This window comes from Lepus europaeus, chromosome 4 (genome assembly GCF_033115175.1).
Source record: "Lepus europaeus isolate LE1 chromosome 4, mLepTim1.pri, whole genome shotgun sequence".
In the NCBI taxonomy this organism is placed as follows: Eukaryota; Metazoa; Chordata; class Mammalia; order Lagomorpha; family Leporidae; genus Lepus; species Lepus europaeus.
This window is the reverse complement of record NC_084830.1, coordinates 30,118,603-30,144,993: the sequence shown is the minus strand read 5'-3', so window position 1 is coordinate 30,144,993 and position 26,391 is coordinate 30,118,603. Positions and strand designations below refer to the sequence as shown.

The following is a 26,391-nucleotide window of genomic DNA, read 5'->3' as shown; positions in this document are numbered from 1 at the left end:
ATATAATAAATGAGAAAATCCATATCTGATTTAGCATACCCTTTATACATACTTTACCATAATGTAAAAAAGACAATACTTTTTGAGAATAATTATGTTATTTAACATGAATGTATCAGTCAAAACACATAATAATAATAATGGTTATAATATAGTTATATATGTATTTTTCAAAGGATCATTCTATGCATTTTATATACATTAAGACATTGTGTCTTATAACAATTCTATGAAATAGACACTGCATTTACTGAGTTTTAAACCTGAATTGATTAATATTTACAAATCACACAGCCAGTAGAGGTAAATCAAGAGTTGGAGTATGAGCTGCCTGACTGTGTAGTCTATGCACTTAAGCACTACAGCTGCCCCTTGAATACAACATTTTTTTTAAATAGTTACACATAACTACCTAATTTTCTGCTCTTCTGTAATAACGTCTTATAAATAAAAAAGAAGTGAGCAACAAAATATGTTTAATCTTCTTTGTAATAGCAAATATTGCAATTAAAATAAAACACATTAGCTTCATAAGAGAATCAAAATAAAATGTTGTCCCTTACAGGGGAAATATTTCAAATTATTCAAATTATTCAAATTATTAAGGGAAATAATTAAATATTCAAAGCTAAGTGCTGTTAAGTGAAAGAATGAATATTCTTTGGAACTCAAATTGTAGGTATGCCCAGCAATGATATGAACAATTCAAAAAGCATAACCTCTGATCGTCTTCAAACCTCCGACTTTCTTTCTTGATTAATGAAAACATTCTTGGCAAATGCTTTCGCTCTGGTCCGTCTTGCGCTGGTCCAAGAATTTCACAAGAAATCATTTTATAACTTTTTTTAAAAATTTTACATTTTGAAAAGAGTTACAGAGAGGGGGGGAAGAGACATCTTTCATTTGTTGGTTCACTCCCCAGATGGCTGCAGTGACTGAGAAAGAGCCAGCACAAACAGTAGCTTCATTACAGTCTCCCACATGGTGCAACGTCCAAACACCTGTGCCATCTTCCTCTGCTCTTCATTAGCGGGAGCTGGACCAAAAGTGGAGTAGTCAGGACCCCACCTGGTTCCCAAATGGGAAGTTAGTGTTGCAGGCAGTAGCTTTATCCCCCACACTACCATGTCAGCCCCTCTAATTTAAGAAAATTACTGTGCTTTTCATACTTTGGGAGGGATAAATGCTTTTAGCAACAATATTTTGAGCACAGATAACATCAAGTCATAATGATAGAGAATGAATTAAAACATAATCAGGTTCCTGGTATTTTTCTCCTGCAAAAGATTATATTCTGCTGGATAGGTCTATATCTATGGCCGCTACACAAAAAGAAAATTGTATAGGCTTTGGTATTTTGAGACAGATAATATTTTAATTCAATACAACTAATATTTATGCAATGTATGAGTGTTTTGTATGTGTCCATCTATCTTCCAATTTAAATGATGGATAAACATAATGCAGAGGGGCCCACATTGTGGCATAGCAATTAAGCTGCCTCCTACAATGTCAGCATCCCATATGGCTTCCAGTTCGTGTGCCAGCTCACATACTTCCAATCCAGATCCCTGCTAATGGTCTGGGAAAAAAAGCAGAAGATGCCCCATGTACTTGAGATGAAGCTCTGGGCTCCTGGCTTCAGCCTAGTTCAGCCATGGCCATTGTGGCCATCTGGTGAGTGAAACAGCCGATGCAAAATCTCTGAACCTCCCCCTCTTTTTGTAATTATTTCAAATAAATAAATAAATCTTTTAAAAATAATATACAAATAAATTCATTTTCATTGGTATTAAATTAATTACCTCCACTTGATTACATAGAGAAAAGGACTTCTAATTTTTTTTTTTTTTTTTTTTTTTTTTTTTTTTTTTTTTGGTGTTGGGCATAAGAACAGATCATGGACATCTCAGTCCAAATCCATCTTTTTCAAGAAAAGGAAGGAAATTAAGACCATTGTATTGAGTTAATCCAGAAAATAATCCGAGGAGTAATTTACTGATTGCTTATTATAGATCAGTTATTGTTATATTCAAATAAGACAAATTCTTAGGTTTTACTTATCTGATTTCTAATGGAGAATACATGAAATAATGGCAGAACTGAGGCAGTCTACAACTTTTTACTCTTTTTATTAAAAATAGATGAATTCATTTTTAAATAGTTGGCAATTTGTTTGAAACTTTGTGAGTGTGTGTTTTTACATGAAAGTCACACACACTGAGAGATAGAGAGAGAGATGGAGAGAGAGAAGGAGAAACAGAGAGAGAGAGAAAGAGACAGACAGTTTGAGAATCATAGACAGAGACAGAGAGCTCTTATCTGCTGATTCACTCCCTATATATCTTCAATGGTCAGGGTTGGCTCAAGGTAAACATGGAATCTGGGAATGCAATTCAGTTTTCTCAATGGATGGCAGGAATGCAATTACTTAAGGCATTACTATTGTCTCTCACAGTTTGCAAAAATCCCATCAGGAGAATGAATGAGGAATTGAACCCAGATATCACAGCAATAGATGTGTGTATGTTTTACCTCTATGCTAAATGCCTGCCTCAAAATAACATCAGTCTTCAAAAAAATAGTAAGTTGACTGAAAAAATACTTTAACTACTGATGTACCAAGGCTTGACATTGAAGTCAAACAATGCATTCTGGATAGGCTTCTGATTTGTTTGTTTAGCAAAAGTTTGGAATGGGATTGTTTATTAAAATGTTTTTACTTTTATTTATCAAGATATATGTTACAGGGGCAGGTGTTTGGCCCAGGAGTTAAGTTGCTACTTAGGACACCTACTACCTCTATGGGAGGGCCAAGGTGTGAGTCCCTATTCAGCTTCTGATCCAGCTTCCTGCTAGTTCCTGCTTAGAGAAGTAGAAGACGATTCAACTGCTTGAGTCCATGGCACCCAAGCGGGAATTCTGGCTCCTGGCTTTGGCCTGGTCCAGTGCTTTTTTTTTTTTTTTTTTGAGTGTGGGGAGTGAACTAGTAGATGTAAAATCTTGCTCTTTCTGTCTTCCCCCCTCATTCTGACTTTCAAAAAATTTAAAATAAACAATTAAGATGCTCATTATAGTGTTCTCTTAACAATTTTATTTATTTATTTAAAAAGTAGTTACAGATAGAGAGAGTAAGAGACAGAGAGAAAGGTCTTTCATCTGCTGGTTCAATCCCCACATGGTCACAATGGCAGGAGCTGGGCAAATCTCAAGCCAGTAGCCAAGAGCTTCCTCCAGGTCTCCCATGTGGTTGCAGGGGCCAAAGCATGGGCCATCTTTTAGTGCTTTCCCAGGCCATAGCAGAGAGTTGCATTGGAAGAGGAGCAGCCAATACACGAGCCAGTGCCCATACGGGATGTCAGGACCTCAGCCAGAGGCTTGTAACACCAGAACACTGGCCTCAATTATAATGTTCTATTAATTATTTTTCAAGCAAAATCTATACTTCTTCCCCTTATTTACCAATGAAGATAATATAAATATGCTTCAATAAGGAGAAACTAGGAAAAATTTAAATACTTATGGGAAGTTATGGCATGTAAAGTGGAGAATCCTTTTCCAATATCAATCATAGCAAGATAAATACTAATTATATTATCATATCATCAAAATTAAAAAGCAATATAGTTTGAGTTACAGAGGAGGGATATAACATAAGCATTGCCGTTTTGGTTGTTTTTGTGGAATTTATGACAAATAAAAAAAAAGGGGCCGGGGCTGTGGCGTAGTGGGTAAAGCTACTGCCTGCAGTGCCGGCATCCCATATGGGCACCGGTTCAAGTCTTGGTTGCTCCACTCCCGATCCAGCTCTCTGCTATGGCTAGGGAAAGCAGTGGAGGATGGCCCAGGACCTTGGGTCCCTGCATCCGTGTGGGAGACCAGGAAGAAGGTCCAAGCTCCTGGCTTCGGATCGGCACAGCTCTGGCCATTGTGGCCAATTTGGGAGTGAATCAGTGGATGAAAGAATCTCTCTCTCTCTCTCTCTCTCTCTCTCTCTCTGTTTCTCTGTTTCTTTCTGTGTGTAACTCTGACTTTCAAATAAATAAATGTGAGTAGAGCTGTTAAACTGCTTTAGGAGTTATCACAGAAAATGCTAACATAAACTCCACAAACTTTCAACTTTATGCAGGCCCATAAAAGGTTTTTCAAGAAAATATATGAGGAGTTTTGAGGACACTAAACTTCACAATTCCATTCCCTGTCCCAACTTTCTTTATGCTTACAAGGCTTCTAATTTTTAATTGACTGAATTACTTATGTCTTTGTAGTCTTCATGAAGAAAAGAAGTGAATATAAATTGTCAAAATTATCTTGAAATATTAAAGGTGTTTGGGAAAGAAGAATGGACCTCTGTGGTTAGAAAAAGGCTGAATAGGAGAGAAAAGTTGATGAATAATGCAAGGTGCACATGCGGGAAGCAGAGCAAGCTTGATAGAAAGCTGTTCAAAAGTAGGCCAAACTCAAGCAATGGTAAGTATACATCCTGGTATTTTACAGATTACATAAGAACTGAGGATTTTTTTTTTTTGTTCACTCAGAATAGTATACAGTACATAGAGGCTGAGGGACTTTATTCAAAAGAGAAAGAAAATACTGAACAGAGTTATAAGTCAGGATGTAATCAATTCTGGTCTCCCTCTCTCATGGAAAGATTTACACGTTAGTGGAAATAAATGTGACTTCTTTCAAAATATAAAATCTGGAATTCTTACAAAAGATGAGTCTTTAGGGATATTAGGTTTGCTAAGAAGAGAAATCAAACTTTCATTTGAAGAAAATAATAAAAATTTTCAGTTTTCTCAGTGTATTTGTAGGGAATAACATAATAATTACCTCTGCATCAGGGCAGTAACAAGCAAATAGAAACTACTCTACTTTTAGGCAAGAAGGCTTAAAGTGAAAATTAAAAATTCACAAAGTTAGGGAATTGCTGAAGGAGTAATGGTCAGGACAAGAATGTAGCTGTCAGTATTCTGGAAACCAGCGGATCCAAGAATTATGGGGGATTGCTTCTGACAATCTGAACTTCAAGGTAAACAATTCGTATGGAGCAGTCCCTGAAGCCTCTGGCAAACCACATTATCTGCCATTTGATGAAGCCCCTACACTTGGGTATATTGGTGAGGAACAGCAGCATCTGTTTCTCTTTTGTCTTCAAAATTGATAAATTTGCTATTGCGCTCTCCTTGCAGAGAATATGAATTTCTACAGGTGAAGACATGCTTACTTGTTCCCAAAAAAGGAATATACATTCTTAACAACTACTGCTAGTGACCATCACAACCTTTCCTCATATTTTACAATTTAAAGTGAGATATTTGGGTTATTAGTACAAGGTGCCATTCCTATTGTCTTCCAGAACTATGTGTTTTGGGTATATATTAAAAAGAAAAGGTGTATTAGTCAGCTGTGCCAAATATATACTTAATGCATGTTTTACAAACTACTATCAAACATGTAAATAGCTGGATTCCAACAGGTGCTTGGACCAGCTGTATGACATTCTCTTTCTCTGGTACCCAAATAACAATGTAAATCTATCTTCAGGTGTTCCCAATTGGAGTATGTTGCTATTTACAAGACTAAACCTAGAACAGCAAAATTTCTCTTGATGTTGTAGGGAGAGGAAGACATTTCTCTTCTTTCATAAGTGACTTGATATGAGATCCCATTTCTATTTTAATTTTTTAAATCTGTTTTAATTTTCCTTCACGGAAGAACACTCTCTAGCAATAGAAAGTTGAAGAAAAATTCCCAAGAATGTCATGTATTTTACCATCTGCTTTTCTTAGAAAATAATAAGTTAATAAGATAATTGCCTTGGCACAGTATTCTCAGTTCTACATATGCTACATTAGAATGCAAAATTTAGTTTGCTATGAATTGAAGAAAGGGTGTATGGAAGTTTTATTTTTCTCCTTTTTTGAGCTTATATTATTGTAAAGCTTATATTTCATACACCCATATAAATTTATTAATAATATTTTATTTCAACTTTAAAGGTTTAGTAATATTTTAGTGTGATAACATAATAGGTAATAATGTAATACTAATCTATGGAAAGTTTTTATTAGAATGCCTCGATTTTTTGAATTGTATTCATGAAAATTTAAGAAATGATGCTTTACTTGAAGAAATTATTATCAAATAACAAGGAACTGTTTCTTCAAGTGCAAATGATCCCTAAGGAAATACACACACACACACACACACCTATCTAAGGAACAATTCTACTTCTGTATGCTTACATATGATACATGAAAAGTTGTATTGTCATTCTTTTAAGTGAACAAATGATCAATACTGAGTAATTAATTCATCTTGATTAATTCATCTACCTAGGGGTCGACCCTGTAGTGTAGCATGTAAAGCCACCTGCAGTGCCTGCATCCCATGTGGGTGCCAGTTTGAGTCCTGGCTACTTCACTTCTGATCCAGCTCTCTGCTATGGCCTGGGAAAGCAGTGTAAGATAGCCCAAGTCCTTGTGCTCCTGCACCCACGTGAGAGACCTGGAAGAAAGTCCAGGCTCCTGGCCTTGGATCAGCACAGCTCTGGCCTTTGCAGCCAATTGGGGAGTAAACCAGCAGATGGAAGAGCTCTTTCTCTCTCTCTGTGTAACTGACTTTCAAATAAATTAATTAATCTTTTTTAAAAAAAAAGAAATATATCTACCTAAGTAACATATTTTCTCTATCTGCCTGTCTCGAATTAATTAAGTTTGAGGGAAGAAGTTTGCCTTTGGAATTCAATTATTTGATGAATCTAAGAAAAGCTGTTGATTTAAACTTTGTCAGATCTTTCATTGTGTGCATAGGAGAGATGATCTTCAAGCTACTCACAGGCCAGTCTAAAAGCCAGAGGTTGCTAAATAAGGGATTAAGAATATTACCTTTTGCATCTAAGAAATCACATGATTTTCAAAGTGGAATTCCAAAATTTTATAATATTCTAAGCATAAAATTAATTTTAATTCATCATATTTCTACACTTGATCTTAGCCAAAAGGCTGAGAAGTGATATTTCATTCATCATATTCCTAACACTAAGTTATGTCATGAAGAATTCCTAGTGACTGGTGAAATATAGTTAACATTACATATTTGGTCCAATCTTCACATGAGTCTTGTTTGGGCAACTTAGTGTATTACTGTATATTTTAAGTGAGCAATTGTCCAACTAGGAAAACTGACCTTTTGGTAAGAACTAAATGGTGAAATACAAGCTTTGATATTAGGTCATTAGCATTCAAAGTCTTGCTCTTCAACTTCTTAGCAATAAGGTACTGCCAAATTATTCAAGTTATCTAAGCCTTGTTTCTTTGAATGCTAGATGTGGAACAACAATAATTCCTTCCTTATAGGACTACTATAAGTTTTAAAAGAGATTATGTGTGTGATGCTTTTAACAAGATAATTCACACATATAAAATGCTTGATAAATACTAGTTTTTGGTGGGATGATATTTCTTACATCACCAAACTTAACAAACTGATTTGCATTTATAACATTTAGAAATTAAAGTGAAATTTAATTCTTGTTTCTTATTTATGTCCAGGATTATATAAATGACTTTTGTAATTATTGTAGGAAAAATTTCAAAACATCTGTAATTTATAACTTTGAAGATAGCATCTTTTATAAAAATAATGTGGGTTATATACCAGAGTATTACTATTCTCAATTTTATAAGATTACAGTATTGGACTACACAAACTTTGGTATAATCAAGGTTACTTAGTGTTAAAGGGCCTAGATATAACTGAAGAAATTAATGAAAATTACTGTTAGTTCTAATTTTCAGGAAGTAAGACAAAATCAATAGAGTAGTGAGACAGATGTCACATGTCTTTGAAGATCCATATTGGGATAATCTGTCTGAACTACAGAAAGGTAACTGATATTTTCATCACAACCAGTTATTCCACATCTCATCAGATTTTTCTACTTGGACCAAAACTCTCAAGTTTTAGACTGTTAAAGAGACTCAATGGTGAATTCCTAGGATTTCTGTTGCACTGAATTAATAAAATAATCTTTCAAATTCCATTTTGTTCCTATAATACTACATGATTACATCTTTGCTAACAATATTTAAAGCATAACTACTGAATAGCAATTGTGACAGAACATAATATTGTGATAGAATATCTACTCTGTATATGATAAGTGTATAGAGCAACATATGCTATTCAATTTGCAAAATATAAATCGATTTTATTTTCACACTATTATTGCAAAATGTGCTATTTGCTCAGCTTCTTAATGATGTTTCCTCTGTTCACTATAATTTTCTTTGTCAGAATGTAGTCTTGACTGAAAGAATTTCTGCTTGTGTGCAAGATTGTGTCTTGTAGTAATAATTACCATTTTCTGGACAAATAACTATTATTTATTTAGTGCTGTATGTATCAGGGAGCCTTCTAAGTACTTTAAAAATTCTCTTCTTAACACCATGCAATTTTGTTATTATTCGCATATTACAGGAAAGGAAACTGAGTCAAAGTAGGTAATTTTACAAGGTCATATTGCTAGTAAGTAGTAGAATCCAAATGAAGGCACTCTTAGAGCAATTCTAAACTCTTAAATCACTGCATTCACTGATTTTCCATAATTTTCCTTACACTCCCTGCAAAGACACTACATATAACCATCTTTGTTAAAAAGTTTCAGAATATGACATTGGCACAAACAACAATCAATATAGCACACAGGCTGGAGGTTAACGTTTTAGTAGTAAAACCTTTTTATTTAGCAAAGGTAGATGAATTACTAATTCTGCCTTTTCGTCCACCAAGAGCAATCTGTAGTAAAGCTGGGAGAGTGGATAGGTATGGGGTTTATCACTTTCTTCTGTAAGGATGGACCAAGATAACCAGGTAGACACCTGATTTCAGTTAAGGAAGACATTAAATATTTCAGTGAAAAATGAGATTCATCAGTTTCTATTTCTTTTCTTTGTGTATATATATATATATATATATATATGTTAAATTATCAATAACTAAAATATTTATTCCATAACTTCTGTTAAAAGCCATTACCTATAAATGTATATCATGTAATAACATGAAGGATTTTAACTATTTACTACTGAAAATTAAAGCCCAATAAATCAGCATGGGCATTGTGGCATAGCAGGTAAAGTTTCTACCTTTGATGGTGCTATCTCATATGGGGGCAACCAGATCATACAACATCTAGTTCGCTGCTAATGACTTAGGAAAGCAGTGAAAGATACTCCAAGTGCTTGGGCCCCTGCCACCCACATGGGAAACCCGGATGAAGCTCCTGGTTCCCAGCTTTAGTGTGGCCCAGCACTGGCTATTGGAACCAGATGGGGAGTGATCCAGCAGATGGTACATCTCTCTCTATCTCTCCTCTCTCTATATATAACTCTGACTTTTAAATAAATTAATAAAAAAAAATTAACAGTGCATTGTCACGAGGGTGGGTGAAATAAGCTATTATACAAGTAAAAATATTGCTATTGTCACACTTTTCCTTAAACTTTGATGAGTTTAAGAGAAATTTATAGTCAAAGGTGTTAACTTTCATAGATTAAGTTCAAAAAAATTCTTCCATCTCCAATTTAAGCAGGAAGAGTCAAGCTAATGTTGGTCTTTTAAAGGATGGCTCAGCAGATCCCCAAGCGTGTCCTGATTCTATTGTGTGCTAGTTTGAGGTATTGACAATAATATCTGTTCCTGGAAAAATCTCATATATAACATGATATGCCCCTTTGTGAAGGTATGATTATTGAAATAAACTTCCCCCAATGTTGTGTCCTCTGCAAATGGTCTCAGCTTTGTGCATGAATGTATACATATGAAAAAAGTGGGGGGATGATTAAACATCACCCATATTCTTTTGCTAAAAAACATATGCAACCTATATTTCAATTTGCTATGGGGTACCTTCAAATTACCTCATTGGTTTTTCTGATTTATTTACTAATGAGGTACCAAGTTGAATGGTTTCTTGTCATGGTTTCATTTATTTCTCATTAAATATGCTACTGAACAGAAATAACTTGATCACTCATAAACAAAAAAAGTAACAATAAAATTCTTAAATAATTTGATTCTAATTAGGCTTGGAATATATTGTAAAGTCATTGATTTAAATATTAAAAGTATTTTGTAAAATATAGAAGTTATTTAATGCTATAACTAGTACTCCAACAGTATGTTTCACTTTGTGTTTCTATGTGGGTGCAAACTGTTGAAATCTTTACTTAATATATACTAAATTGATCTTCTGTATATAAAGAGAATTGAAAATGAATCGAAGTGAATGGAAGGGGAGAGGGAGCGGGAGAGAGGAGGGTTGCTGGTGGGAGGGAAATTATGGGAGGGGGAAGTCATTGTAATCCATAAGCTATACATTGGAAATTTATATTCATTAAATAAAAGTTAAAAAAAGTATTTCGTAAAACATATATAGAAATACTTATGTTTATGATACATGTGACATTATTTAGCTAATTTCTATTTATAGCCCTTTTTATTTTATTCTATGATTTGGGAATTCCATGATATTTTGACTTCAAAGTAAACTACTGAAATATATATCAGAGACAAAATTTCCCAGAAATGTTTTCCATTAGGGCTGTTACCTCTGCTTTATGCTCTTGACGAAGTATAAATCAAGATATTTTCATTTGTGGAAATTCTCACTGTTGCAATTTGTATCAAAGCAATTAAAAAAGTTGCTAGCCGGTGCCATGGCTCAACAGGATAATCCTCCGCCTTGTGGCGCCGGCACACCGGGTTCTAGTCCCGGTTGGGGCGCCGGATTCTATCCGGGTTGCCCCTGTTCCAGTCCAGCTCTCTACTATGGCCCTGGAAGGCAGTGGAGGATGGCCCAAGTCCTTGGGCCCTGTACCCTCGTGGGAGACCAGGAGAAGCACCTGGCTCCTGGCTTCGGATCAGCGAGATGCGCCAGCTGCAGCGGCCATTGGAGGGTGAACCAACAGCAAAAGGAAAACCTTTCTCTCGGTCTCTCTCTCTCTCTCTCACTATCCACTCTGCCTGTCAAAAAAAAAGTTGCTAATTGTACTTAAAAGGTTATTAATATTCATGTTTGAAACTACAAAATATAAACATTTTTGTATTATATACTTCCATTGGTAAATAAAATTTGTGTGTATCCATATTTATTTAATTAGCATTTTTATAATTATCATGTTCCATATATGAGTGTTTGTACACATGTGTATCTGTCTATCTGTACATCAATAAGGAAGTCATAATCACTGAAATTAGCTTTACTTTTTTTACCAGTGACCCCTTATTTGATTTCAGCCAAATAACTTAAAGTGATATTTTAATTCACAGGTGAACTATGTGAACAATGGTGCATTTATAATTTTTCAATTTTAACATGCTCAAGTATGCTCAAAAAGTTATCAGCATAAAGCTCTGGTTTACCTCATATTAGTAGTAGAGGTCATTTAAAACAGCTGCTTTGCACAAGTCACCACCAGATGGCATTCTTGTGTCTTTGATCATGCCCATTCATTTTTGAACTAAGAACTATTAATTATGTGAAATCCTTGTTAACAAAAATTTATCTGCATCACCTTTTAAACTATAAATTGTTAAGGAGGCAACAGATATATCATCTTGCATAAAGAAGCTTGAGTTCTAGTTCTGTTTACCTATCTTGATCAAATTCTTTAACTTCTAAACATATTATATAAAAATAAAGGATATTAGACATAGTGGTCCATTTCAAACATGTTCATATTATCAAAAAGTTATTCTGCCCATGGTAATATGCTAAGTGTGCCTGAGACTATCACAATGAATTGTCAAAGCCTCTTCCTAGTTCAGTTATGAAGTAGATATTCAATATTCAATTTGTGTTTAAAATTTGAAATGAATAAAGCACATCCTTGAGATACAGAGACAAGTTAGAGGGCTGCAGTAATTCAAGTATAAATAAGAGAAAGACCACATACTGTATGATTTCTCTCATAAAATGTGTAACATAAAAATGTTGATCATAGAAGATTAGAAGAACAGTCTCCATAGGCTATATTAGTAGGAAGAGGGGCATTGAGAGATGTTGCTCAATGGACACAAATTTTTTAGTTAAAGAAAACAATTTCAAGAGATGTATTATACAATGTGGTGTCAAGAGCTCACAGCAATATAATATATTCTTGAAAATACTAAGAAACTAGTTGTATTTTTCTTTGCTACTATATATATACTATATATATATATATATATATATATATATATATATATATTTCTTTTTAATTCGAGAGACAGAGAAACAGAGAGATAGGCAGAGATCTTCCATACGCTGGTTTTGTTCTCAAATGTCTAAAATGGCCTGGGCTGGGCCAAGCTGAAGACAAGGACTTGGAACTCAATCCAAGGGACTAGGAACTCAATCCAAGTCTTCCATGTGAGTGGCAGGGACTCAACTACTTGAGCCATCACTGATGCCACCAAGGTTGCCCATTAACAGGAAGCTAGAATCTGCATTGGAGTTAGATTTGAAACTCAGTTACTCTGAAAAGGGTTGTGGGTGTCCCAACTGCCCTCTTCACTACTGAGCCAAATGTCCATCCTCAAAAGAGTAAATTTTAACTGTTCTCACAACAAAATGATTGTGTTAGTGAGCTAGATTTCATTATATCACTATATATATATATATATATATATATACATAAGTATATTTAAAACATCATATTGCATGTAATAGATACATATCATTTTACCTGGCAATTAAAAATAATATCTGATATCTTAAAATTTATTGAAAATTAAAATAATAAAATGAAAACACACTGGCTGGAATAAGTTATATACTTCTCTGAGAGAAAGGGGCATTTCAACACATAATTGGTAAAAAGAACAGATGAGAGGTGGAATGGTAGATAACTCTGAAGTTTCTATTTTAGGTAACATACTAGAATGACGCAAGAGGGAACTAAAGGTGTTGGTATTGGGCCTAGTAATTAAAAGCTGGTTGACCTACCTGCATCCTCTACAGGGTGCTAAGTATTGAATCTTAGCTCCACTCTTAACTTCAGGTTCCTATGCATGAGCACTCTGGGAGGCAGCAGGTGATGGCTTAAAGCAGTTGAGGGTCTGCCACCCATGAGGGAGTTCTGCCTCATTACTCCAGCCCTAGGCCCATTCTTAATTACTGTGGGCATTTGGAGAGTTAATCAAGAAATAGGGGCTCTCTGTCTTTCTCTGTTGCTGTTTCTTATATAAATAATGAAAAATACATGTGTGGAGATGGAAGTAGCCTCAGAGGACATTAGTTATGAGGTAGATATACATATATACAGAAATGATAGGACTCATTAAAAATGAATAACAAAGGAAAATTATATCCACCCTAGATGGTAACAGGTGATGGCTCAAATAATTGGGTCCCTTACTAACCATATGGGAGACCTAGATGGAGTTCCTGGCCTTTGGCTTTGCCCTGAGCCAGTCTCAGATATATCAGGCGGCAGGAGAGGGGTGAATCAGTTAGTGGATGGATGATCTATCTGTCGCTTTCTGTCTCTCTGCTTTTGAAATAAAAAAAAAATGCAAATTTATTATGAAAAACTGATAGAAAGTATTAGGACATAGATTAAAAAGAAAAATTTCTATAAAATATGGTTAGAAATGTAACAATAAACCTTTCTTTTTATCAGCATAATATATTTTATTAATTGCACAGCGGTTATTTTGACATTTAAGAGCATCATCATGTTATCCAAATAATAATGTGTGATCTGTTAAAATTCTTCAGATCCAGATGCTAAAATTATGCATCTGGGGTAAAATGTTAGAATTTTTATTTCCATTTTTAATCCTAAGAGATTATATTGATATGTATATTTTATTTTAGAGGGAAACATAGATATTTGCTATTATAATAGCTTCTAGATGAACAGAAATATGACTTTTTATACAGAGAATAATTCTTTGTCTCATGTAGAAACTATTACTTTCAGAATGTTGCAGTAATATATAATAGGCTCTAGAGAGAATTATGAAGCATAGATGCTTCTCTGACTGTCCCAGCAACACATTTTTTAAGCTTTTCTTCTTGCCAAGAGCCCCATACCTAGAAAATTCCAATTAAACTCTTTTTCTTCTAATTTATATGTAGCTGAAAGTACTGAAACTTTCCCTGAAGGTTTAAACTCTTTCTATCTTGGAAATGAATCTATTAGTGGTCCAACATATCTTACTTTTTCTATATATTTATAAAAAGAACCACTTCCAACAGGAGTAACACAAATGACATTTCAGCAAGTTCTATATTGTTGAAATGAACTAAGAAATGGAAATTTTAATGGGAAAAATGTCTTTTGGAAATAAATGCAAGGCTTCTATTGCTGTATTTACTTATGGGGAGAGATTTAAAGTTTTGTTGAATATATAGAGAAAAAATAATATTTTCACTTATAAGCAAAAATTTAAAAATTTTCTATACCAAGTTTTATTTCAATTAGCATACAGTTCTCTGGAGTTTTAATATGAATATCAGTACTAGTCCAAGGGGAGGAAAAAATGAAAGTATTCTGAGCAGTAAGTTTCTGGATCAAGAAAATGTAGTGTTTTTCTAAAAACTGGAGAGCTTGAATTCTTATTAAAAGTAACTGAGTTAAATTTTAGTATAATTTAAAAATAAAGAAGTGTGTCTTATGTATGTCTTTAAAATTCCAATTTACCGTACTTAGGCTGAGTGGTAAATTTAAGGGTTAAGTGTATACAGAAATTTCATTTTGCTATTTCCCTACAAAGCAATGACTAAGTAGTTACAATTCAATGATTCATGAAACAATTCCCACTTATCATCATTAATAAATAAACATAATTTGTGTTTTACATATGTATTTCTTCTCTGATTAGGTAAAACATGATAATCAGGTTAACATTGGGCCCTACTATTGCTTTTGACTCTATGAGGCACTATAGTATTTTACATACTTGATAAATGTGAACTATTATTGTATAGGGAATTAAAATGAGTAGATATTTTGCTATATGCTGTTGCATAATATTGATATTTCCAGAAAAGATAAAGTGTTAAAGTGTTTAGCAATGGTAACTAAGAAATAGCAAAATATTAGTTATTTACAAATTGTGAAAAAAACATTTTAAGGATTATATAAATTAATTTTCTTTTTAACAATAATCAGTGCAAACTTTTGAAAATAATTTTAAAACATTCTATATATTAAAAACAAGTAATGTTAACACATTTGCTGTTAGCATTAATAAGTACGAAATTTAAAGTATATTTACAAATGAGATTAGCAAACAATTTCATGCAGAAAAGTCATGGTAGACTCTGGGAAGTGCAGTGAATGTGGTTGGGTTGAGAGGTTATTAGAGAAAGATCATAAATCAAATGTGGGGAAAGACATTCCAGGATGAGCATATCTCATGGAAGGGAGACAGAAAGCAGTGTGGCTTGTTCAGGAAACAAAATATTGCTGATTCACATAATTTATGATAACTAATGGGAAAAACGAGGGAAGGAAATGGAGAGGGCTATAAGATATGAACACAGACAAATGAGGAGAAGAGGTAGTAGTGGTCATTAAGATCTTGATAAAGATATAAGATTTTACTCCATAAATAAGAGAAGTCACTAAAGGTAAGAAGTAATGGAAGGAATAAGATTTACATCACAGATTTCATCTGAGCAATGAATAAGGGAGTTTTGAGAAAAACTGAGGTATAAAATGGACAGATGCTTTAATTGTCAGATGAGAAATGATGGGTTCCCAGGGTATTGGCTGAAAAAATATTAAAAAGAGGATAAATTTGGATTTGAGAAATTCGTAGGATTGTTTGGCAAGAGTAATTAGTGAGAGTCAATATGGGGACTAAAGAGTGAGGAATTTATGATAAAGCTTAGGCAAATATGATTAGGAGGCTGAATATATGAGACTGAATTTTTTGATCAAGAACGTAAGTCCAGATACTGTTTCCTTGAAATTAAAACAATGAGCAAATGTAACCTAGTGTTCAGGAGGCAGTTAGATGTGGCTTTCCGTAATGGCATCAGGCTGCAGTTTGCTGGTCTAATTTCAACCACATTTGTCTCATCTGTCTCTTGACTTTTCATGCTTCATTCGTCACTCAACAGCCTTTTTTAAAGGGTTTACCATGGCTAAGTATTTCTTTGTTGACTTTTTTTTCTTCCCATTTTCCTGTTTCCAATATTTGATTAACTTCAAATTCTCATTGGGTAATCTTAGTTCATGCCAATTCATTTCTTTATATGTGGACCTAACTCTGCTGTCCTTTATTCCTAAGCACATAGAACTCCTGGACATATTTTTCAATATGCAATCACATTCACTGAACATCAAGAAGTATTGCAAGCTTCATTGGATTCCAATGACTGATTATTTTTGAATGGTAACTAGTGAAGAGTGGAGTATTCTCATTCACCTATAAGAGTGATTTCTGCTACTAACTCTTCCCGATTTTGTTTTCTTTATATCTCTGACTTAGCTCTTTCCTTCCTGTTCTTTTGTTTTTGACCTTTCCCTTGCAGAATTTAAGATGGGAAACATTTTGTTAGGATCAATGATCGTATTAGAAAAAAAATTGTCATCGCTGTCACTCTCTACCAGATTGGAGAGGAGGCAGTGGCACAGATTTACTCTGATTGAAAAAAAAAAAAAGAAAAAAGAAAAGACAAGACAATGAGACATTAAACAAAGTAAAAAAAAAAAAAATTAACCTACGTAACTTGAATCTAACACACTGTACTCCATACTGAGAACACCAATAGCACTAAAACTCTTCAAAAGAAGAGATACCCTGGCAATATGTGTTTGGTTAGAAGTTGCAAAGTTGGATGGAACAGTTAGAGTACAACAGAGGCATCTCTCTAAATCCAGAATAGGAAGTCATTTACTCTTTTATGCCTTTTTATACACTCCTTTATTTTCATACCTTCTAGGTATTTCAGTCTTCTAAGTTATATGCTATATTTGGTAATGAAAAAATATATATATATATATATATATATATTTAAAAAACAACATCAAGTTGCTGTCATAAATAAGTATGTCTCAGCAATTCATACCTGAGAAAATTTACTAAGGGGGGATATATAGCCACTTTTTTTTTTTTTTTTTTGACAGGCAGAGTGGACAGTGAGAGAGAGAGAGACAGAGAGAAAGCTCTTCCTTTTTTTGTTTGTTCGCCCCCAAATGGCTGCTGCAGCCTGCGTACAGCGCTGATCCGAAGCCAGGAGCCAGGTGCTTCTTCCTGGTCTCCCATGCGGGTATGGGGCCCAGGGACCTGGGCCATCCTCCACTGCATTCCTAGGCCACAACAGAGAGCTGGACTGGAAGAGGAGCAACCTGGACAGAATCCGGCGCCCCAACCGGGACTAGAACCTGGTGTGCCGCCGCAGGCGGAGGATTAGCATATTGAGCCGCAGTGCTGGCCTGTCACTTTTTTTTTTTTTTTTAAGCATGTTTATTGGTGATGGCACTTTCATGCAGTGAACAATAAATGGTAAAAACAAAACCCTGAGAAAGCATTTTTGCTGTTATTCTTAGCCTTGCAGGTAGAAAGGTTGATTTCCTTTGATAGTTGGCCACTTGGCCATCCAGGGGTTAATTTAAAGTAAAAGGACAAGCAGCACCAGAGAGAGAAAACTTATGTTCTAACTTTGGAGATCAGTCTTTCTAACGGCACAGGAAACTGCAGTAGTTAAGAACTCTGGAATTAGAATTGAGGGGTTTAAAATCCCAGCTCAACCACTTACTAGATTTGCGACTTTGGGCAAGAGGTTTCTTAAACAACTGCAAAACGTAAATAATGCCCTAGCCTTCAAGCCTACTTTAAAGAATAAGGGAGATCATGAATAACAGATAATGAAGGCATAACTTGTAGCAATGTACAACAAATGGTATGGTTATATTTAATAATTTGTTTTGTGTAGTAAACTTTGAAATTCCTGAAGAAGAATAAAGCAGTTAAAACATGCTGGAAGTGGGCCGGTGTTTGGCCTAGTGGTAAAGGCACTTACATTCTATTTCAAACTGCTGAGTTTGTTACCCTGCAGTAATCACTTAAGTGATAGGGTTCCTACCATGCATCTGGATTGAGTTCCTGGCTGAGAGCTTTGGTTCCAGCGGAGCACTTGCCCTGGTAGGAATTTGGAGAATGGACCAATGGATGGCAGCTCTTTCTCCAACTTTTCTTTTTTTTTTTGTCTTTTTGCCTCTAAAATATTTTCGTCCTAAAATATGCCCTCCTCATTCCAGTCTCTTGAAGATGTGCACTTGGTGGGAGACCCTGATTGAATGGCCATGGCTTTGGTAGGTTCCAGCATGGGCTATTGCAGGCATTTGAGGAGTGAACCAGTGTTTGGGAGTTCGCTCTCTCTGTCCTTCCGCCTGTCAATTTTTTAAATTTGAGCCAGTGGATAGAAGACCTCTCTTTCTTTCTCTCTCTCCTTAAATAAATATGTGCAAAAGATTAGAGAAAAGCAGAGATAATAGATAATGAAGCTGTCCATGAATACACAATGGATGAGGAATGTGGAAAAGCAAATTAAGTTTGTGAGAATTTAAAGCAAAGGAAGCAATGTCTTAGAAATGCTACTGTAATAATTTGGCATTGGGCCATTGCACGGAGAGAGTGGTTAATCTGGGCAGCAGAAATATGTGAAGGCAGTATGTAGCAACATAAGCTGGAAAATGAATTAAATGAAATAGAACACAGATGAGGTGATACATCAAACTAGTCACTACAGAAAATGATCAACAATTCCTTAGAAAGGAACAGCCTAGTGGTTAAGATACAGACACTGAAACCATATGGCTGGGTCCAAATCCTGGCTTGGCTACTTTCTAATTATGTAGCCAATGTACATGTTACTTAACATTTCTGTTCTTCAGTGTTCTCATCTAGAAAAACTGGTTATTAATTACACCTACCTCAATTGTAATGCTTGTAGTTTAAATGAATTAATTCAATTAGAGCTTCAGAGTCACACTTCATATGTACTAATTATATTATATATATGTCTACATTATTGTTATTTTAACTAACTCAGTCCTTGAAGATGTTTAAATTATTTGCATATGATTTTCTGTGAGCAAGGCATTTATATTCATCAATAATTAATTGTTACCAGGCCTAGTGTTAGAATCCCCCTTGCAAACCTAAGAATGCTAATTTCTGCACCAACTATAGGTGAATAAAATATGGTTTTCTGGAGAAGAGGAGATATATATTTTTATGTATATATATTTATATATATTTTAATGTCTAGTGATTATAACATGCAACTATAAGTGAGAAACTGAGAATTTGGTGTTTTGCAAGGAATTGGTATAGAGCTTATTTATGTCCCTCATTCTTCAACCAATATTTAAGGAATTTTCAAAGCTACATAATATAGTATAAAGAAATAAGGTGCTATATATATTTATATACTATATATATTAACCACACACAGACACTCATATAATAACAGGAAAGCTTGACAACCAGATAGCATCAATATAGGTTTCATAAATGTATCAGTTAAGATCTTGTCATGCCAAACCTGGGGACAGGCAAAGTGTAATAAAGCTAACAACAATAACAACAAAATAGTAGTCTGCAGGGCTAGCAACAGCAGAAAACTAATACCAGGTTCTTTACCTATCTATTTTTTTCTATTGCCTCAATAATTTTCTCTTTTAACTACTTTGGTGAGAACAAAAGTAAAGCTTACCAAATTTGCTACTCATTAATCTTTTATGAAATAATGACTTTTTTTCCCAGAATGCAAATCAACCATGTCCTTAAGCAGACATTTTTATTGACTTGACAATATATTTTTTTCCATACTGAAGCTTCGTCAAAGTAAGAAGTAATGCATTGCTTTACATTCTGGCATAAATTCATTTTCACTCAGTGTACTGCTCACATACTGTTCATGGACCACTACTGTGAATAGCAATGGTCTGAGTTAGCCACCATAGCATAAGAATTTGCGGCATACATACAAAAAACAAAACCAAAAACCTTATTTGCCCCTCATTCCTTAAAGCTATAATCTTACAGCACTCTCCGTATCTATTGCATGTAATTAACGTGTTTTTCACCAACCATTCATAAAGCCATTTGAATTGGGATTTGTCAAGGTTTCTACTTTGCAAATCAGAAGTCACTTTTTAATCTTCATCTTTACTGATTTATCAGTAACATTTGACACAATAACCACTAATCCAGGCTACTGATTCTTATACCCAACTGCCTTTTCCATACTAAATTCTAATAGAATTTATATTTCCCCTGAAACTAGTCTTCCCACAGTGTTGCTTCTCATTGCTATCATTTTGTTCCAAGCTGTGATGATCTTTCAAATCTACTGTGCTTGCCTCCTTCTCAACCCATCAAACAGTGATCTTTAGAAAATATAACACATAGAATCACTCTTCTGATGAAAACCCTCCAGTGACTTCCAAATTCTAAGTATATTCCAAGGACTATATAAAACCACATAATCTATACAGAACCTCCTTACCTTTGTTACAATCTCTGTGAGTTCATCTATCACTGTTGCTTTCGGACCCTGGGAAGGCCATAAAGTATGCTTCCCTGATCAACGGAAATTCTCTGATATTAGCCACAGTTCAACTAAGGTTAAAAGTAACCACATTTCAAAAATTTCATCAACAATTGAAAATTAGATGTTAATTTTACATTTTTTGAATTTTATGAGAATATTACGAAAGATATGGATATCATAGTTGTGAGTCCTTATCCATGTCTTCAGTCTATCAAACATAATTGGCTAATAATATTTCTTTTTTATTTTTTTTTAAAGATTCATTTATTTATTTAAAGGTCAGAGTTACACAGAAAGAGGAGAGGCAGAGAGAGAGAGCTCTTCCATCTGATGGCTCACTTCCCAATTGGCCGCAATGGCTGAAGCTATGCCAATCCGAAGCCAGGAGCCAGGAGCTTTCCCTGGGTCTCCCATGCGAGTGTAGGGGCCCAAGGACCTGGGCCATCCTCCACTGCTTTCCCAGGCCACAGCAGAGAGCTGAATCAGAAGTGGAGCAGCCAGGTCTCGAACCAGCACCCATATAGGATGCCAGCTCTTCAGGCCGGGGCATTAACCAGCTGCACTACAGCACTGGTCCCTGCTAATAATATTTCAAATGAGTTGAAATATACTTTTAGATGAAATTTCATTTAATCAGTTAATTTGGTTGTCTTAATGAATTCTCATCTGTCTTTTCCAGAGTAAAGAAATGATTTTAATTTTGTCAGAATCAGAATTAAACTGCATTCTATTCTTTCAAAATTCATGGAAAAATAATTTGACTTGATAAAAAATGTTAAGTGCTTCTATATATAAATATATGTAAATAAAATACATGTGTTTACATAGTTTTAATCTGCGCACAATTGACATTTCTCAAATTTTCACATAAAATGATCTGACTAAAACAAAGTAATACATGACACTGACAATTTAGAAATCATTGCACAGTATTATAAAGATATACTCATGCACAACTGAATACTACAATGAATCAAAATTAAACTAGATTTCTATGAAAAACAAGTTCTACATTAAATATAAATACTGAAGTGAAGGAGAAACTTTTATTAATAAAAGCAATGGGGGACTGGTACTGTGGTAAAGCTAGTAAAGCTGCCACCTGAAACACTGGGATCCCATATGGGCATCAGTTCAAGCCCCAGCAGATCCACTTCTAATCCAACTCCCTGTTAATGTGCCTGAGAAAGCAGCAGAAAATGGCCCAAGTCCTTGGGCCTCTACACCTCCATGAAAGACTTGGAGGAAGCTCTTGGCTTCAGACCAAAGGCCATCCCAGCTCCAGCCAATGTGGCCATTTGGGAAGTGAACCAGCAGATGGAAGATTCTCTCTTTCTCTCTGTTTCTGCCTCCCTCTCTCTCCCCCTCTCTCTCTAAACTAAGCCTTTCAAATACATAAATGGCTTTAAAAATAGCTTAGCATAGGGTCAAATTTATTGTTTTCAAATTATTACAAATATTGCACTGTTGAAATACAAATCAACCTGTCCATTCTCAATATATTTCTAGAATATTAAAAAAGGAAAAAGAAAATACTATTTATATTCCTCTAGTAAACTTTGCAATGGTTAGAATATTTATCCCATTTGAAACTCATATTGGAATTTAATTGCTCTGTAAAGATATTGAGATATGATGTTTTAAAAAGTGTTTAGGCAATGAGACAATTAGACAAACTCAACTCCTGGTTGAGTTTAATGCATTGGTAAAAAGACCAATGGGAGTAAGCTCTTTTTCTTAACTTCTGCATTCTGCCATGTAGGGATAAAACTTTCCTCCTTTGCAGAGGACGCAACATGGAACTGGAGAAGGGGTTTTATCAAACATGCCAGTTCCCTCACGTTGGAATTCCCAGATTCTAGAACTGTGACAAATACATTTGATTTTTTTATAAACGACCCAGTCTTGGGTATTCTGCTATAGCAGCACAAAACAGACTTAGACAACCACGCATCAGATTCATTGAGCATTGCCTCATTCATTTACTGAAAAATGCACAGGTCTTCCTCTCTTGAAAATCTTCTGCTGACTGCTGCCGTGGGAGGTTTATGCTTTGTGGAAGGAAGGAAGGAAGGAAGGAAGGAAGGAAGGAAGGAAGGAAGGAAGGAGCGAGGGAAGGAGGGAGGGAGGGAGGGAGGGAGGGAGGGAGGGAGGGAGAGAGAAATCTTCCATCCACTGGTTCACTCCACAAATGGCCACAACAGCTGGGTCAGGCTGAAGCCAAGAGCCAGGAATTCTTCTGGGTCTCCTGTGCATGTGGCAGGGGCACAGGATTTGACTCATCTTCCACTGCTTTCCCAGGCTCATTAGCAGGGAGCTGGATTGGAAGATGAGCAGTTGGGACTGGAACTGGCGGGTGCTGGCACTGTAGGCAGAGGCCTAACCCGCTGTACCACAGCAGTGGCTCTGGAATATTTTTGATGTATGTATGTAAGTATTTGAAAGTTAGAGCTACAGAAAAAGAGGGGGAGGCAAAAAGAGAGAGAGATTTTCTACTTGCTGGTTCACTCTCCAGATGGGCACAACAGCCAGCCAGGGCTGGGTCAGGCCAAAGCCAGGAACCAGGAGCTTCATCTGGGTCTCCCATGTTGGTGGCAGGACCCAAATACTTGAGCCATCTTCTGCTGCTTTTCCCAGGCCATTAGCAGGGAGATGGATGGGAAGTGGAACTGCCAGGACATGAATCAGTGTCCATATGGGATGCAGGAGTTGTAGGTGGTGGCTTTACCCACTACACCACAATGCTGACCTCACAAGAAATAATTTTAGGAAATTTGCAAGAATGCAGTATACATTCAGGATATTATGGCCAACTAAGCAGTCCTTTGGGTGTAAAGGGCTATATAAACATGTTCCCTACCAAGGAATCTAATCTTGTCCAAATTTTATTTTAGTATTGAAACATGAATTACATTATATTATACATGAAAATATCATATATGAAGTATAGTGGTTGGGTTATTGAAATAATAACATATATACATTATATTTTTTCTAAAGTAGAGAGAACACAACAAAAAGAGAGGGAAAATATATTTTGTTTGAGCTTTAGGAAAGCAAGACCTAGTCTTTCTTCCTACATTTGGGTCTGAGGCATTATGGGAAACTACAGTAATTACACTGGACACTCTGTTTACTCATTGTACCCTTTTAATGTTCTAAGCATATCAAGATAGAAACTATCAAGTGTGAAAACATGAACTCATTACATATCTATAAATTTATGTGCCTCAAATTCATCCCAACACTTTGACTTTTTATGCCTGACAATACATTTATTCTGTTTACAATTGTTCTCTTCATCTATTTCCTTGATCCTACGTCTTAAAATTTTTCTCAAGGATACTTGGGTGTATTGTTGAGATTCCACTTACTTATTACCACTGAATTGCAGAGCTTATCTTTAGAGCTTAGTGACCTACATTATGAACTCCATATTTTAGCTAATAGTACATACTAGTACCTCAAATCTTACCTGTGAGAATCTCCCATACTATACTCCCAGGTTTACCAAATAAAGAGTCCAAATCCCCTTCTTGAGTTGTGGCTATAGATTAACCACTCCAATTTGATGTCTCACATTAAAATTTTACATTATGATTCCAAATCTACTTTATTTTCCTACTTTTTCATCTAGTGTTCCTCTTCCACAGTATTTCCTTAAGTCACAACTGTTCACCCAGTCCTTTAAGCAGAACCTAAGGTATTTCTTTGACTATCCCCTTTACTTCAATGCTCTCCACACAGCATATATTCCCATGCTGTACCACAAAAGAAAAGACATGAAGAGATCATGATCATGCAACAAATCTTTTAAAATATATGTTAAAATGCAACAAACTTTCCCATCCTTTGCCAGCTTCTTTTCTTTTTTTTTTAACTTTCATATAGTAAATATAATTTCCAAAGTACAGTTTATGGATTACAATGTCTTCCCCCCCCCCATAACTTCCCTCCCACCTGCAACCCTCCCATCTCCTGCTCCCTCTCCCATTCCATTCACATCAAGATTCATTTTCAATTATATTTAGATACAAAAGATCAATTTAGCATATACTAAGTAATGATTTCAACAGTTTGCACCCACACAGAACATAAAGTGTAAAATACTGTTTGAGGTCTAGTTATAGCATTAATTCACATTGAACAACACATTAAGGGCAGAGATCCCACATGAGGAGTAAGTGCACAGTGACTCCTGCTGTTGACTTAACAATTGACACTCTTGTTTATCTCCCTTGGCCAAATGTTAATTTTGGCTTTGACTGCCTGTGCTTCTGGGGTCTTTTCCAAGAAGTCTTTGCCGGTACCTATATCTTGCAGGGCTTCTCCAATGTTCTCTAATAATTTGAAGATGTCGGGTCATAGATTTAAGTCTTTAATCCATGTTGAGTGGATTTTTGTGTAAGGTGAAAGGTAGGGGTCTTGCTTCATGGGTCTGCACGTGGAAATCCAGTTTTCCCAGCACCATTTATTGAATAGACTGTCCTTACTCCAGGGATTGGTTTTGGATCCTTGATCAAATATTAGTACTGGCTCCAATTTTTTTGTTTTTAAAATTAATAAATTTCATGATAGAGCAGTTTAGGTTTACAGAAAAATTGAGAAGTGTCCCCACATATTCTCTGTCTCTATACATAACCTCCTCCAGTATCAACATCATGCACTATAATGATACATTTATTATAATCAATCAACGTACATTACTCATCATTATCACTTTAAATCCATAGTTTACATTAGAATGCCTTAAGGCATTCGGATCTGGCTGAAGAGCCCATGAGAGTATTTTAGGCATAGAAAGCCAAGACACTCTGGCAAAAAAAACAAACAAACAAACAAACAAACAAACACCTAGATGAAAGATCTCTGTGAGATCCCAGAAGAAAAAATGGGCCATCAAAGAAGGAGGTACCTTTCTCTGATGGGAGGAGAGAATTTCCATTTTGACTATGACCTTGTCTAAATAGGATCGAAGTCTGCGAACTCAAGAGGCTTCCATAGCCTTAGCAGCTCATGACTAGAGCCTAGAGTGTACTCCTGGAGCTCTGTGTTTCATTTATTTTGACAAGTGTAAAATGTCATGTATCCACTACTGTCATATGCCACAGAATAATTTTATCACCTTAAAAAACTCTCTTGGCTATGCATATTCATCCCTCTTTTATTTGTAACCCTGATTATTTTACTGTGTTGATAGTTTTGCCTTTTTCGGAAAGTCATACACTTGAATTAATAGCTTATAGCATTTTCAGGTTGGTGTCTTTTACTTGGTACAATACATTTAAGTTTCCTCCATGTATTTTCATAGCTTAACAGCCCACTTCTTCTTAGGGCTAAATGTACAACAGATTAGTATCCATTTACCTATTGAAGGATATTTTGATTGCTTCCAAGTTTTGACAATTATAAATAATGATGCTACAAACATCCAGGTACAAATTTGTGTATAGACATATTTTCAGTTCATGTGGATAAATGCCAAAGAATGTGATGGCTGGATTGTATGTTAAGAGTGTGCTCAATTTTGTAAGGAACTACCGAACTACCTTTCAAGGCATCTGTACCATTTTGCATTCCCAGTAACATTGAATCAAGGTTTGTAGTGCTCCACATCATCACTTGCATTTGGTGTTAGTGTTCTGGATTTTGGCCATTTTAATACATGAGTAGTAGTATATTATTGTTTTAATCTGCAAATCACTAATGTCATATGTTGTCTGCTATTTTTTGGATGTGATTTGCCCCTCCAGAATTCACATGTTGGAAGCTTAGTTCTCAGTGTGGTGGTATTGAGCTGTTGCAACCCTTCAGAGACGAGATCG

At 35.3% G+C, this 26,391-nt stretch overlaps 1 protein-coding gene and 1 pseudogene across 2 annotated transcripts in view; both read right to left on the bottom strand.

The window, feature by feature from the left end:
* The window catches only part of CSMD3 (CUB and Sushi multiple domains 3), a 1,267,615-nt gene that overhangs the window by 559,587 nt on the left and 681,637 nt on the right, over nt 1–26,391 (bottom strand). The gene's annotated exons all lie outside the window — the stretch shown is intronic.
* Nucleotides 6,943–7,019, bottom strand: LOC133758895 (U2 spliceosomal RNA; annotated as a pseudogene).